This window comes from Pezoporus occidentalis, unplaced genomic scaffold (assembly GCF_034315485.1).
Source record: "Pezoporus occidentalis ecotype Australia unplaced genomic scaffold, CSIRO_AGI_Poc_V1 ctg97, whole genome shotgun sequence".
NCBI classification, from domain to species: domain Eukaryota; kingdom Metazoa; phylum Chordata; class Aves; order Psittaciformes; family Psittacidae; genus Pezoporus; species Pezoporus occidentalis.
This window is the reverse complement of record NW_026916336.1, coordinates 443,772-457,863: the sequence shown is the minus strand read 5'-3', so window position 1 is coordinate 457,863 and position 14,092 is coordinate 443,772. Positions and strand designations below refer to the sequence as shown.

The following is a 14,092-nucleotide window of genomic DNA, read 5'->3' as shown; positions in this document are numbered from 1 at the left end:
ACCCTTCTGCAGGCAGGAGTCAGAGCAGGGCAAGGTGCTTTTCATTTTCCAAGGGGCTTCAGATGGAAAATTCCCAAGTTGCAACATCTGAATTCCTCTGCAGGCTGAAACGCTGCAGGGGAGGCTCTTTTTGTGCTGGCCACCCCCTGCCTTGCACAGCCGGATCCCTCGAAGTCCCTGCTGGATCCAGCCCTGAGTTTTTCATGCTTGCCAGTAACTGCTGCTGTTGTGCCTGTCACCCTTTGCCTTGCAGCACACTGAGTGCATTGGCAATGGGGTTGAAAGGCAGTAAATGATCCTTCCACATGATCTGACAAGCCCATTGCACAGGCAAGGAGGGTCAATGGCAGTGAGCAGTGAGCTCGATAAACGCCCTGCCGCCAGCAGGAGACATTGCACGGCACCTTTGTTAAATTCTTGGGATGAACCTGGGAAGAAGTGCTGAGATTAGCAGTCACCTTCCTCTCCCTTCCTCTGCAAAACCTCTCCACCTGATTGTACCATTCATGATTTATCTCCCTGCAGCCAGGACCAGTGGGGCATGGCTTGGTTTACAAAGGTCTGCCTTTGTGATGCTGTCCCAGGCTCGAATCTGTCTCAAAAAGGCTGTTCTGACCTTTGCTGCAGGCTGTGCTTCTGGTTGACTTTGGCACATGCACACTAAATAAGAGTCCCTGCACCACATCAGTTAACCCACAAGTTCTAACAGCATTCCTAGACAGCACTGGGGGCTGATCCACCCAGCACAAGCTACAAGGGTGCTGTAGGAAGCCCAGCAGTGAAGTCCAGCTCCCAGGTTGGCTTTCAAGAGCACCAGCCTCCTTTTGTGATCTTCTGGATCTCCTGCACAGGTCTATCCTCTCCCATAGCCCGCACTCTCCATGCAGCAGATCCATGGGCTTGCCCATACCAGGCTCTTGGCTAAGGTTGGCTGGAAGCAGCCTGCATTGTGTTAAAAAATACACTTCTATTCACACAGCAGGTCCTCTCTCTCACTAAATACACACATGCTTCTACAAGCTCTAGCTAGAACCATACCTCACTACCTGGGTGCATGGTTTTGTGAAAAAGAGAGCTCCTTCCATGATCAAATGCATGTATCTGGCTAAACTGAGATTGAACAGCAAGGGCCAATTCTTACTAATGACAGACATTCTTGTTGTCTTTCAAAAATAAGACATCAATGCTCTGGCTCTTGAAAGCAGGAGCAGCTTTACCAGAAAGGACAGAACTAAGCCAGTGCCTCTCAGATTTTGCCCTTGTTATCCAGAAAGCATCAAGACTTCTACAGCACATCTTCATGAAACAAGCTGAACTATTATTACACATCACAAGTTTGTTGTATTGCAACACTTTGGATCCTGGCTGTTCTGTTTTCAGAAAGAGGATGCTGCTAAAAATGACACAGATGATGGAGAAATACAAATTAGCACACCCTCTGGCCAGCCATGGGTCATTGGTGGTGGTGATAAACACATCCAAACCCCCAGGAAATAACAGGGCTCAGCCCAATCCTAAGTAAAATTGAAGGTAAAATAATACTGCTCGTTTCTACATCTCCCTTATTACTACAACCCTTTATGTGCACACTGTGGTTTGTGGTTGAGACAAGGCTGGACTGGAGTTTTGGTTGTGTCCTAAGGAAAGGACATTTGTTGTAATTGGGCTGGGATAAAGTTAGAGGTGGCACAACAATTCGTCTGTGAGAAGGCTTGGCTTTAGCATGGAGCTAGCTGCTCCCCATGCAGAGCTCATCCTGGAGCCAACGCAGCTGAAAGGAGGCTGGACCCAAGCTCTGGTTGTGTCTGCATGTGAGGAAAACATTAACTGAGGAGAGAGAAAGCTTCAGTCAAGGCACCACCCCAACACAAGCATCTCACCTGACTTTTTGGAGCAGTTACTTCTGTAGAGGTGCTCCTATCCAGCAATGGAGGCCTTTGGAGATAACACTGATGTTCCCAGGTGTCACCAGGCTGGCAGACGTGTGATGAGACCCAGCTCACCTTGAGATATTAAGGATAAAAAGTACTGAAAATGAAAGAAAAGGAAAAAAGGATCAATTGAACCTTGAGGAGGGATAAGCTGAGGGCAGAGGACAATAGACACCCCCTGGGACTTTGGGCTTGTCTACAAAGTTGACTTGTTTTCCTCTAGAAATGGGAATTTCTAAGTCTGTGGCTTGGAGAAGGCTGGAGCCTGCCCACAAGGACATAAGCATGGACAGCCACAAGAGCTGGGATCAACTTCTTGTCCTGTCCTGGCCCTACAGGTCACATTGCAGCAGGTGAAGGCAAGAAGAGCAAGCTGATGGGAACCTATTTTCCTAGATCATCTTCCCTGCTCCTCCATCAATAGACCAGGGTGGGACACAGGGCTGAGACTAGCACTGAACTGTCAGTCATGCCCATTTCAAGAGGTGGGAGAGAACACTGCTGGGTGGTGAATAGATGAAGAGCAGCCCAGCAGAGAAGGATCTGGGGATACTGGTGGATGACAAATTGGACATAAGCTGGCACTGTGCAATTGTGTGGTCCAGAGAGCCAAGTGTATCCTGGGCTGCATCCAAAGCAGCATGGCCAGCAAGTCACGTGAGGTGATTAAGTGGTTCTGCCCCTCTACTCTGTCCTGGTGAGACCCCACCTGCAGTCCTGCATCCAGCTCTGAGGCCCCCAGGAGAAGAAAGGCACAGACCTGTTACAGCCAGTCCAGAGGAAAATCGCAAAGACAGTCAGAGGGCTCAACACCTCTGCTATGGAGAGAGGCTGAGAGAGCTGGGGTCATTCAGCCAGGAGAAGAGAAGGCTCCAGGGAAACCATTCTGTGGCCTTTCAGTATATAAAGGGGGCTTATAGAAAAGATGGAGACCTTTTACCAAGGCTTGTAGTGACAGGATAAGGGGCAACAGTTTTAAAATTAAAGAGGGTAAGCTTAGGCTGGATATAAGGAAGAAATTCTTCCCTGTGAGGGTGCTGAGGTGCTGCCAGAGGTTGTCCAGAGAAGCTGTGGCTACTCCATCCCTGGCAGTGTTCAAGGCCAGGTTGGATGGGGGTTGGAGCAAATCTGATCTAGTGTAAGGTGCGGGGGTTGGAACTGGATGAGCTTTAAAGGTCCTCTCCAACCCAAACCATTCTGTGATTCAATGTTCAGGTACCTCAGGGGGATAGGGAGAAGTCAGGGGGCTTCTGCAGGGTTGTCTTACCTGGCAAGTGTAAGGATCTAAGGGAATTCCCAGCCCAGTGCCGGCTCTCTCCTGGAAGAGGGGTCATTGTCCTCTGGAGCCTGGGTTGGCACGGGGCTTGGAGCAGCAGTAAGATGCACCATGGGAGTCCAGCTCTGCAACCATGTTCATGGCTGACAGAGGAACTGGGACCAGCTCTGCATTCTCCATGGCTCCCAGGGCCTGAGAGATCCCTGGAGAGCTGTTCCAGTCCTTCCAGAAACAGGTTTTCAGCCCCTGATTGTACCTACAGGTCAATTTTGAGGCTGTGCTCAAACTCCAGTCATTGAGGTTAGTTTATTTTTTCAAGGAATGCCATAAACCAGTTTCCCTGCTGGTTAGGAGAAATACTTGGTGTCAGGTTTTGACTGTGTTGCAATACACTGTTTTCTACCTGAGATGAGCTGACCTGGCCACTGGAGAGTGGGAGCTGATATTGTTTGAACCAATATTTGCTCCTAAGTATTGCTTAATTTCTAAACCACACACAGCAAACAAAGAGCTCTCTGTCCATTTTTAGGAGCTCTTCCTGGCATGGAGCACTAAGCACAGCTGCACACTGTAGCCCCTTGTCCAGAGCTGCTTACCATGTCATGCTCTTAAAGAATCGCATTTTTAGATTGGAAACTAAGGTCAGCTCGAAAGCCAAGTACCAGCAGCTCGACCCTTTCTGCCTTGCACAGCATCTCTGCAGGACAGTGCCACTGCCCTGCATCTTCTCCATTCACATCCCCCCCTCCAGCAAACACAAACCGGTCCAGCACTGATGAAGAAGCAGGTTTTCTTGACCTCCTCTCTCAAGCAAATCACCATTAACTCCCCAGCCCCCTTGCTGAAGTCAGCACTGGTTTCTGCTCTGACAGCCAGCGGCCCATGCAAAAGTCACCCTCTGGGATATGCAATTAGTGCTGTTCCTCCTAATGAAGGATTCCTGTTTGCTTAATTAACTCAAAGGTTAACAGGATTACCAACAACTCTGTGCAACCTTGGGAGCTGTGATATTCTTGAAGGGCTTCAGGAAGGGAAGGCAGAAAGATGTGTGTTAATCATTCCTTATGAAGACACGCTTGCAAATAGAGCGGCTGATAACATTCACCCTGCTTCCCGTGTATTTTCCAGAGATCTGTGGGAACAAACCAGTAAATATTGATAGTAGGAAAGAAAGGGCAGAACTACCAGCAGCCCTGCATGGCCACAGTGCCCTTGGCTCCTCTCCCACAGGACCTCCAGGTGCTGTGCCAGGGCACACACCAAGTAGTTGCACAAGTCTTCTGTCCGTAAAACAGTTGTGTCCAGCTCCATGGGACATGCCTGGCAGCTTTTATGAGAGCATGTACTCCCGACAAGGTGCTGGACCATCCAAGAAGATGTGGTGGGTGAGAACAGAACAAGTGGCTTATTTCCAGAGAAGAAGGGAGCTATAGCTCACATGAGCTCCCATGCACACATTCAGGGACAAGGGAGTAGGGGTGTGAGCGGTGATGTTCCGCTGCTGTCACAGAGCCCAGGTCACCATGATGGGGACAGAGACAAGACAGCGGCAGAGCTGGTCAAGAAGACCCCATGGTGAGAGGGAAGCAAGGGTGAAGAAGGTGAGCCTGGAGTAAGTCAAAGCCATTCCACCCCAAGAGCTCACCAAACTGGGTCCTGCATCTTTGGCTGCCAAAGGAGCAGGGGGACATCACTGAAGCAGGCAAAAGAAACCTCCTGTCAGATGCAGCCAGCTTTGTACATGATGCAGAAGGATGCTGGTGATTTGGGTGGTCCAAGAGTGACTTTGCAGGAGCTGTGGGCTCAGAGCTGCCAGTGGGGTCAGGGAGAAGGACACAAAAAGAGAAAGCAAGGGGAAATACCAAGGGAAGACTTCTGAACCAGTTTCATGGAGCAGCGTCATCAACATGAGCCCTGGGGCTTGCAGCACTGGCTGGCTGCTGGAGCAGCTCTTGCTGCTGGATGTGGCCCAAGAAGCAGGGGCTGAACCTCTTTTCATCCTCTGCAGCCCATGGGCAGCCCAGCTGGGCTGGCACAGCCTCGCACTGCAGTGCCTAAAGCATTGCATTCAGCTCTTGGATAGCCACGCTGGTCAGAAATGAGGTTTGGACATTAAATGAATGGGAAAAGGGTCAGCTCACCAGTGGGTCAAGCTGAACTCTACCACTTGCTGTTCAACCCCTTTCCAGTTAGTTATTTCATGGTAATTATTAATACCAAGCCTCTGTCTATATGTGGGGCCTCACAATAGCTAATTTTTAAATTGTCACCACCGTTACACGCTGTTACATGTGTCCTGGTTGAAGCCACCTTCCCATTTAAACACTCTTAAGGCCAATACATTTCCTTGCTGATTAAGAGTGGTTGCTTTGAAACCACAAAATAATCTGTTGGCCAGCATTCCCTTCCACTTCATAGTTTTAAAGCAGCATTAAAGGGAATTAATGAAAATAAGGCTTCAGAATAACAGCAAGGCTTAGTCTTTACTGGAGACCCTTTGAACTCTAGTTAAATTAATTTTCCTCCTGCTCTCGAGATTTTCAGAGATCTGGCAGCTCAGCACTCATGAACCATGCAAACATCTCATCCTTCTCAGGTCCATAGCTAAACTATGACACCAGTGACGAAACACCAGACCCAGGACCAGGCAGGACATCTCTTCCCTGTCAGTGTTGGAGACCACCATATCACCAGTGAAAAAGACCTCCCCTGCCTACAGGATCCCTGGGGACCCCACAAGCAGGGTTGACCTTTCAGTTCCACCTCTCCCTCCCAAGTGGTAGAGGAATTTGTTTCCTGGTCACTGATTAAGATGTTCTCATAGAGATAAAATCCAGATGGGAAAGGCTCCTCCCATCCTCACCGTTCTACTCCCTGGTCACCTGGGGCTGGAAGGCACCACTGGGCCCTGGCTCTCAAACCACCTTGTCCTTTCCAGTAATTACTGTTTTGCAATGTAGAAAGTAATAACAGTCTTGGGACTAATAAGAGCTCTGGGAGGAGAAGAGAGGGGGGGGAGCAAAAGACCAAAAGCTGAGCAGATTTCAAACCTCCTCCTGGGGGCTTTTAGACTCTCGTGGCATTTTAATCCTCTTGGCATTTCCAGCTACAGGGATAAAGGAGCAGAAATCCTAGGCAGAGGTATGGGGGGCTTCAGGGCACATGTCTGGCTGGGGCTGCTCAGCAGGATGCAGCAGTCATCTCCCACAGCCCTACACCAGCATCAGCCACCAGTCCCTGGCCCACACACTCTCCTCATGTGGATACCTTAGTGCTGGGAAGACGATGGCAAAGCCCAGCTGAAGGGTGACGTGGCCCTAACAGATCCTGAAAGTTGTTGCAAGTCTAAGGAAGGAACCAGAAAAACTTCTTGTTTCAGAGGCTTTGCTAAAAGTTGCATAATGTGGGTAAACACAGCTGTGCCCTGGAGGTGGGATGATTGGTTATGGTATACACGAAGGATGCTGTATGGAGAAACAGCTTTGTGACGCTAACCTTCTAATTGCAGTGGAAAAGGAGAACAAACTCCTGGGGAGTCTGGTCACTGGTAGTGACTGAGGGTCTCAGCATGGCCATGTCTATAGCCTTGCAAGACATGAGATCTGTTGTTCTCCCCTCCATCAGAGGTGGTGATCAGCCCTCTGATCACCAGCACCCTTCTCCCAACATCCACGCCTGCCAGAGGCATCAACTGCAGGCAGAAAGCCCTGCCATGGGAAACGTGGATTAACACCACTGCCAGGGTGCACCAGGACCACATGCCGAGGACAGAAAGAGGGAACAAGCCTTGGAGAAACACTGGTCAGCTGTGCAGTGCTGCAGGAGACACCCCTTACCAAAAGGTGTCACCAGCTCTTGCATCCTCCTAGATTTCCAGCATCACCAGGAGCTTTCAGCAAGAATCTTCCAGGATGCTCAACCCATCAGTCCCTGTCCAAGCAATGCTGGAGGAGCACTGGTCCCCAGCTCTACCACAGCTCTGCCCCTGTCAGGCCATGGCCCTGCTGGTCCATACCCTAACCTACAGGCAGACATCCCAGCCACACCTTGGACACGCCTATTGGTCCCCAGGTTCTGTCCCATCCTGCTACTGTCTCCAGGCCTGATCCCAGGCTCAGACCTGCCTCTTCACCACCCAATCCCCGGTGGATCTGGACTGTGTGCTGATTCCAGCTGATTTCCCCAAGGCCCATCCTGCTCACCTTGTATGGAGACAGCGATGGACAAGTCCTGCCATCTGTGCCATCATGTTGGGCTCCCCATCCTTTTGGGAACAGTCAGCTCTTGTGGTACCCTGGCATGTAGGAGAGAACACAAAGCTATTGCCGGTTTAGACCAGAGAATGACAAGCAAGATCCTGATTCTCTTATAGGGCTTTGATCCCATACTTCAATCCATTTACAGCCTACTTGATCCTGGGCAATTGTTTTTATATGCAGCAGTAAAGATTTTTCCACCAAACCAAGCACTTCTACTGAGTGCTGGCTCTTGAAGGATTCCACAGCCCTGAGCTGTGTTCTATAAACACGCCATAGAGAAATAACATGAACAAACAGCATGAAAAGCATTAAGAAGATATTATTACAAGGAAGATGTTTGCTCCCCTTGTAGTGGGAAAACCCCAGGAAAAGACCAGGCTGGCCTTTAGTCAAAGGACGTCAGACTTGCGTAACAACAGTGAGCTCTAGGGAAGCTGGAGCTGCCAACCTGCATTTCCTTGTCTGCCATGAAGGATGCTAGCATAAGAGCACAGCAGCAAGCAGTCTTTCAGGGGAGCGTTTTACACCAGAAGAACAATCAGTTTTTTACTCATTTATGTTATATCAAATAGTAACACTTGCAGGCTCTGTCTTGGTCTTTGTCTGAGCTCTGTCAAGCTCCTTAAGATAAAGGACTTAATAAATTGGAGAAGCCAAAAGAAGGGACCACCTTGGTCTGGTTTAGCTCTCTGCAAGTTACATCTGAGGGCAGAGATCTTCAGAGGCCAATCCACTCCACTACAGCAGAGATAACATGAAGTGTCTTGTGGACATGGTATTGGACATGGTGGCTTGGGGAGGTTATTCCCACCTTCAGCAATCAAAGCTGAATTCAAGGGTTGACTGAATCCCAGTCAAGCTGTACTGGCTTTAGGGAGAGATGCAGGTGCCTGGGGCAGTTCAGGGTTAAACCTACTGTACTCACAAATGTCCAAGTACAGGTTGCTCTTTTATCCATGGTGCAATTTCTCCTGGTCACAGGTGACCGCCTGAAAATAAAGGAGTTGGGGGTGGAAAGGTAGCAGAGAGAAACATGGAGGATATGCCACAGCCAGATTCCTGCCCCCTGGAATGTCCCTTTCTGAGCTCAGGGCTGCGACCATCTCCTGTCCCAGCTTATGCATTGCAAGCACACAGGGTCTTCATTAGCAGGGTGCTGAGCCAAGAAGCAAACTTGGGCACAAGACACAGCCCTCCTCTCCATGATCAGCAGTTCTATCTGCTCATACAACTTGATTTGGGACTGCTTTTTGACATCTAACACCTGGCAAGACTGGTTGCCACTTTGAGGAAAGATCCCACTGTTTTGGTTAATTTTTTTTGTTAACTCAGCTCTTTCCCAGCTCACAGTTGTCAAACTCTCTTGTTCATGCACCTCTTGCTCAGAGACTTGGATAGTGAAAAGGAAAGCAAGGGATATCTACAAGATTATTATCTGTATGGTTAGATAAGGATAAGGAGCAATGTAAAGATAGAGAAAGGCTTTGTGCACTGTCTTCTAGTGTTGGTCCATCCAAAGGAAAATAATGGTCCCAGACCAGCTGGAAAGAGACACATCCTGCACCAACAGAAAGACAATGGCCCAAAGGTCTCTGAACACTCTGAACATATTCATTCCCTGGGGCACAGGTGCTGTTGTGAAGGGGCACCTTGCCAACCCCTCCCTAGAGCTACCATGCATGAGAACACAGAGACCACCCTCCAGAGATTGTCTTCACACTCTCCAAGGCTGGTGAAAGCCACTGCAGCTACACAGACATCATCAGAGCTTTTCCATTCCTTCTACTCTGACTTCATGTCTGTAGTTAGTCCTGGGCCACTTCAAGCCATACATGTATCTATTGCTTCCCCCTTTTAGCATTGACAGGACAATGCTAAACAGCCCAAAATGCTCCAGTATCTCTCTCCTGAGGCTCAGTTACTCATCTCTTAACTTCTTCCCAAGCTGGACCTGCATTCTCCTTATTCTGGAATTGCCTCTTTGAAGATGGGGTCAGCAGATGTGAAGATGGTGCTTCCTGGGATGTGATGTCCATCCAGAAGCCCCTCCAAGGTGTCCTGCTGGCTGCTCTGGGTCAGTGTATTGCAAAAAATACAGAGGATAAGCATGAGGAAGAACCAGAAAGCAGGAAAAGTAGAAATAAATGGCCACAAGGAAGTTCATTCTCTTGGCCCACAGTAGAGAACAGGATCCAAAGCCAAGGCAGTAGAGGTAAGAGGGGCACAAGTTATAATATGTGACCCTCAGAACAAAGTTCAATCAAACTGTAGCCTAATGAATCCCCTCTGTGCAAACAGCAGCTGCTTGCTCAGCAAACACACCTACCCCAACTGCTGCAGCTTCAGGCAGGAGTTTTGGAGGAGATGATTTAACATCTCCAAAGAACTGGTATTTGGACCACTTATGCTACTGCTGTGTATTGGTGGTGAAGAGTGTACATGCAGACACAGTGCACCCCATTCTCCTCACTGAACCACCATCATCAGTCCTCAGAGGTGCACCCAGGAGTGCCCTTGCTCTACTGGATGCAGGAGAGTCTACCAAAAGTGTTTGGTAAACACCCATGTCCAAATCCACAGCACACAAGGGGCTCCATTCCCACCTTCAGCTCCTTGGCTTTCTGTAGCATGATGTGTGCACAGCAGTGTTTGTTCCTCTGGGATAAACGTGCCCTCAGACCCCGTGGAAGAGAGTGAGCTCTCCAGGCCTAGGAGCAAGACGAGCAAGGACATCAGAGTCATCAGGACAGGGGTAAGGAAAGAAGACTGTGCAGGGGCAGAATGCCTGTGCTCAGCTGTGTAGGAAGGAAATGAGCCGATTATGCTCCTCTTCCTTGCCACATCCCCAGGACTGCTGCATCCACCTCAATCTTCTTTTCTCCTCCTGCCCCACAGGTCTACTCAGAGCACCCCCTCTGGCTCTTGAGATCGCAGCACAGTTCTCTCAGGCCCCGACCCCATCAGTCTCTGATGAGTCACAGCTCTCCTCACACATAGACTCTGGACCCCAATCTGTCCCTTTGAACCTCCGACCTGCCACTGCCAACAAGAAATGGCAACAGCAGCCTTGGCCCGGCACGTAGTGCTGTTTGCATAGCCCTTGCTCAAACACAATGGCCAGAGCCGGCTCTGCACGGGGCTCTGCACCTCCCCACCATCAGTGCCGTGACCTCCCTCCCACCACGACCTGCTGCCTTAAGCAGGATTACAGTGCCACACTGTGCACCTCCATCTCTGCTTCAGCACTACGGGAGCTCACAGGCAGGAGTTCATGGTTCAGCTGCAGAGACTGAAGGCTCACACTCCATCCGTGACTCACCTCGTCACTCCTCAACTCACCTGCGGTGTCTCAAGAGGGCACCGACATCCAAATCAAGTTAATTACTGTGTCTGCATGTGATAATCAAGCATAAATGTGAGGCAGCATTGTACAGTGGGGAGCTGTTGGTCTTGGAGAAGAAAGCAGTAACTTGGCCAGTGTTCAAGCCCTGGATTACTTCTGTCAACACTGTCCCGAAAGCAAGAAGTGATGGGAATGTGGTTTACCTGCAACCTTGGTGCCAACCATGGCAGAACCAAGCAGAGAGCTTCAGAGCCCCAGGAGGAGCCTGACCTACAGCTGCTGCCCTAAGCAAATGCTCCCCATTTACACCTTGAGCTGTGAACCCCACAAAGCAGCACCATTGCCTGCAAAACCAGCAAAAATAAATAAACTAAAGAATAAATAAATAGATCCATCAGCAGGCACTGGGTCCCCAAAAGGAGCAACTCCCCTTGTAGAATATCTTCAAGTTCAGAGTCCTTTTGGCCAAAGGGAGAAGAGGCAGACCCCTATCTTTTGTGTACATTACGCATACAACAGAGGAGGTAGGAACAGAACATCAGCTCTCAGCTTTTCATTCCTAGCTGAAGGTGTCATACACTTGCTCGTGGAAGCTCCAGGGACCAGACCAAGAAGCTGATGGGCACAGCTCAGACCTGAACATCTTTCTGTGGGGATTTCATTTAAATCACAGAATGGTTTGGGTTGGAAGGGACCTTAAAGATCATCCAGTTCCAACTTCACTCCGAAAAATATTCTGGGCATGTCAACAGATTCCTCTTGCACCACTGGGGACAGAAAATGCAAATCTCAGGGGCTTTTTTCCCTACAAAAAGTAGCTCTGATCAGGAAATACCTTACTGTGCCTGTTCTGTGGGCAGCTACCTGCGATTGCCACGCTGCTTTGATGACTCCTGCAGGGACAAGCAGTGAAAAGCCCTGAGTTTTTAATCCCTTCTTCACCTAGAAGAGCTGTGCTCTGGATATGGGCACTGCAGATTTTGTAGGGGACAGTCAGTTCCTCCCCCAGGGGAAGCAAAGATTTAACACTCACAGGAAGCTCCCACATTTCGAGGTCCTTGTATAGGGAACGATGACTCTCAGTAGTATCCAGCTGCAGTTGAGTGTGAATGGAGGAACCAGATACAGCATCTGCAGCATGGAAATTGCTGCAAAAGAGACAAATATGAGTGCACACACATTGCTGACAGCACAGAGTGATGCTGGGCATGTCCAAGGACACCTCCTGATGTTTTCCATCTTTCCCTTGTTTTTGACACACAGAGGTCCTCCATCCCACATCTCTGGACGGCTGTTTTCAAGCTCATCCTTCTACATAGCCACATAGCCAGTTCTTCTTCCCATTCTCTGGTGGGCACCCTTTCTTCTCCAAGTCCCTCAAGGATGCTAGCACTAGCTCTTTTGTTCTCCTTCCTGGTGGGAATCCATGATCAAATTCTCAACAGATCTGACATAGCCTCATACAAGGACTAATACTCTTGGTATATGAGGAGGAGGCAGCTCTGCTGCTGTGATTTAAAGGAAAATACAACTCCATGACTTCAGCATCCTCCCTTTTACTGAACTGATTCTCGCTTGTGTGCAGCTGGGACTTGGAGAGAGCAGAACAAACTGTCATGTCCCTCCTCGAAGACATGCAGAGAAGATGGAAAGATCTGATTAAAGTGTGAACACCTCCTCCAACACTGACTATGGCCCACACAGTAATTACATTTTGTCATGGCTGCAAGTATCCCAAATGTGAACTGAACCAGTGTTTTAAGAGATCTCAGACAAAAGGCTGTAAATGAGCATCAAATGGCACACACCTTGCTCTGATGCCCTCCTTGCAGGGAGCTCACAGGAATGCTCTGTGGTATCTCCCCATGCACCCTCCACCACTGACATTTTCCTTCTTCTGATCTCATTGTCAAAGGCAGAAGGCAGGACACTTGCGGCATAACTCTGCAAAGACATCTCAGCCAGAAGGACATGTATGTAAGGGATACTCCCCTTGGAGACCCAGCAGAACAGCCCATCTTGGCCATCATCTTCAGATGATGACCCTCAGCTTCCCTCCATAACCCAAGGAATACCCCTCAGTGAGATTTGAGGCCAGGGTAACCTGCATATCTCCACCTTTGGGGCAGCTGTTTAGTACTTAATGTCAATGCTGTAGCTTTCCTAGAAACCATAAAATCTCCCCTGCATTTTGCTCTGTTTTGTTTGTTTGGGTTTGTTTTTTTTTCACCGGATGAAACATGGACATTAATCTGGGTGCCCTGTCATGCTTTTCATAAATAGGAGGTGGCATCAGACCATGAGGTCCCCACTCTGTTTGCTTGATGATTTGTTTCAAAAGGCATTTGCTCTGTAAACAGCTGCTCCACCTGGTTTCCCTTGGTCAACATGGCTTTTCTAGCCAGGCTCCACCTGAAAACAACTTCCACTATTCTCTTACAAGAGCTAGACTTCTGTTGTAGAGCCAGGACTGGACACAGCACTTACCCGCTCTTCCAGATCAGATGCTGCTGCACAGGACTCCTGGCATGGAGAGTCCGAAAGACATCTTTGGCCATCCCCAGGTCAAACACAGTCCCTAAGCTCCAGCAGCCTCCTTTCCCACTCTGCTCACTACCGGCGAGGCCACATTTGCAGTGCTCGGTCCAGCTCTGGGCTCCCCAGTACAAGAGAGAGATGCTCTACTGGAGCCGGTACAATGTAAGGCCATAAAGGTGATGAAGGGTCTGAAGCATCCTTCATATGAGGAGAAGCTAAGTGAGCTGAGGCTGCTCAGCCCTAAGAAGAGTCGTCTCAGGTGGATGTACATCTCATAGCTGTATATAAATATATCACAGGAGGGAATGAAGACAAGGGAGCCGGGCTCTTCTCAGAGGTGCCCAGTGACAGAACAAGAGGTAATGAGAGCAAACTGAAACACACACGATCCACCCACAGGGGCTGCCTCTCTCCACCTCTGCTGAGGAGAGCCCACAGCACCTCATGCTTGGGATGCCCACTTTCATTTCTGCTTCCAGTCACTTGCAATCAGATCAGCAAGTCCTCCCAGTAGCACATGACCTGGTGTCTTTGGTGAATACAATATGGACAGCCATCAGGAATTGTTTGGAAGATCCTGGATCCTTCAAAACCCTGAGGGATCTGGTCTAAGGTCAAAGCCACTGTGATACATACAGGTCTTCCACTGCGGGCTTCAGAGGCTTCAAGTCATGGTTTGTGAAGGATCACTCTAATCTCTCAGAGGTCTCTGACAAAGAAACAAAACCAACTGAAAAGAAATGGC

The 14,092-nt window shown here is 49.3% G+C and overlaps 1 long non-coding RNA gene across 3 annotated transcripts; it reads right to left on the bottom strand.

Moving 5' to 3' along the window:
* Nucleotides 1-742: 742 nt before the first annotated feature.
* Nucleotides 743-8,603, bottom strand: LOC134157522 (uncharacterized). Of its 3 annotated transcripts, none has more exons than XR_009962353.1 (4): nt 7,410-8,603; nt 4,103-4,339; nt 3,199-3,550; nt 743-2,028 (listed from the first exon to the last, which is right to left on the bottom strand). It is a non-coding gene; the product is annotated as an uncharacterized LOC134157522 (long non-coding RNA). The 3 variants fall into 3 exon arrangements; XR_009962352.1 differs by having other exon boundaries at nt 3,199-4,339; nt 7,410-7,501; nt 8,392-8,603; XR_009962351.1 differs by having other exon boundaries at nt 3,199-4,339.
* Nucleotides 8,604-14,092: the final 5,489 nt, after the last annotated feature.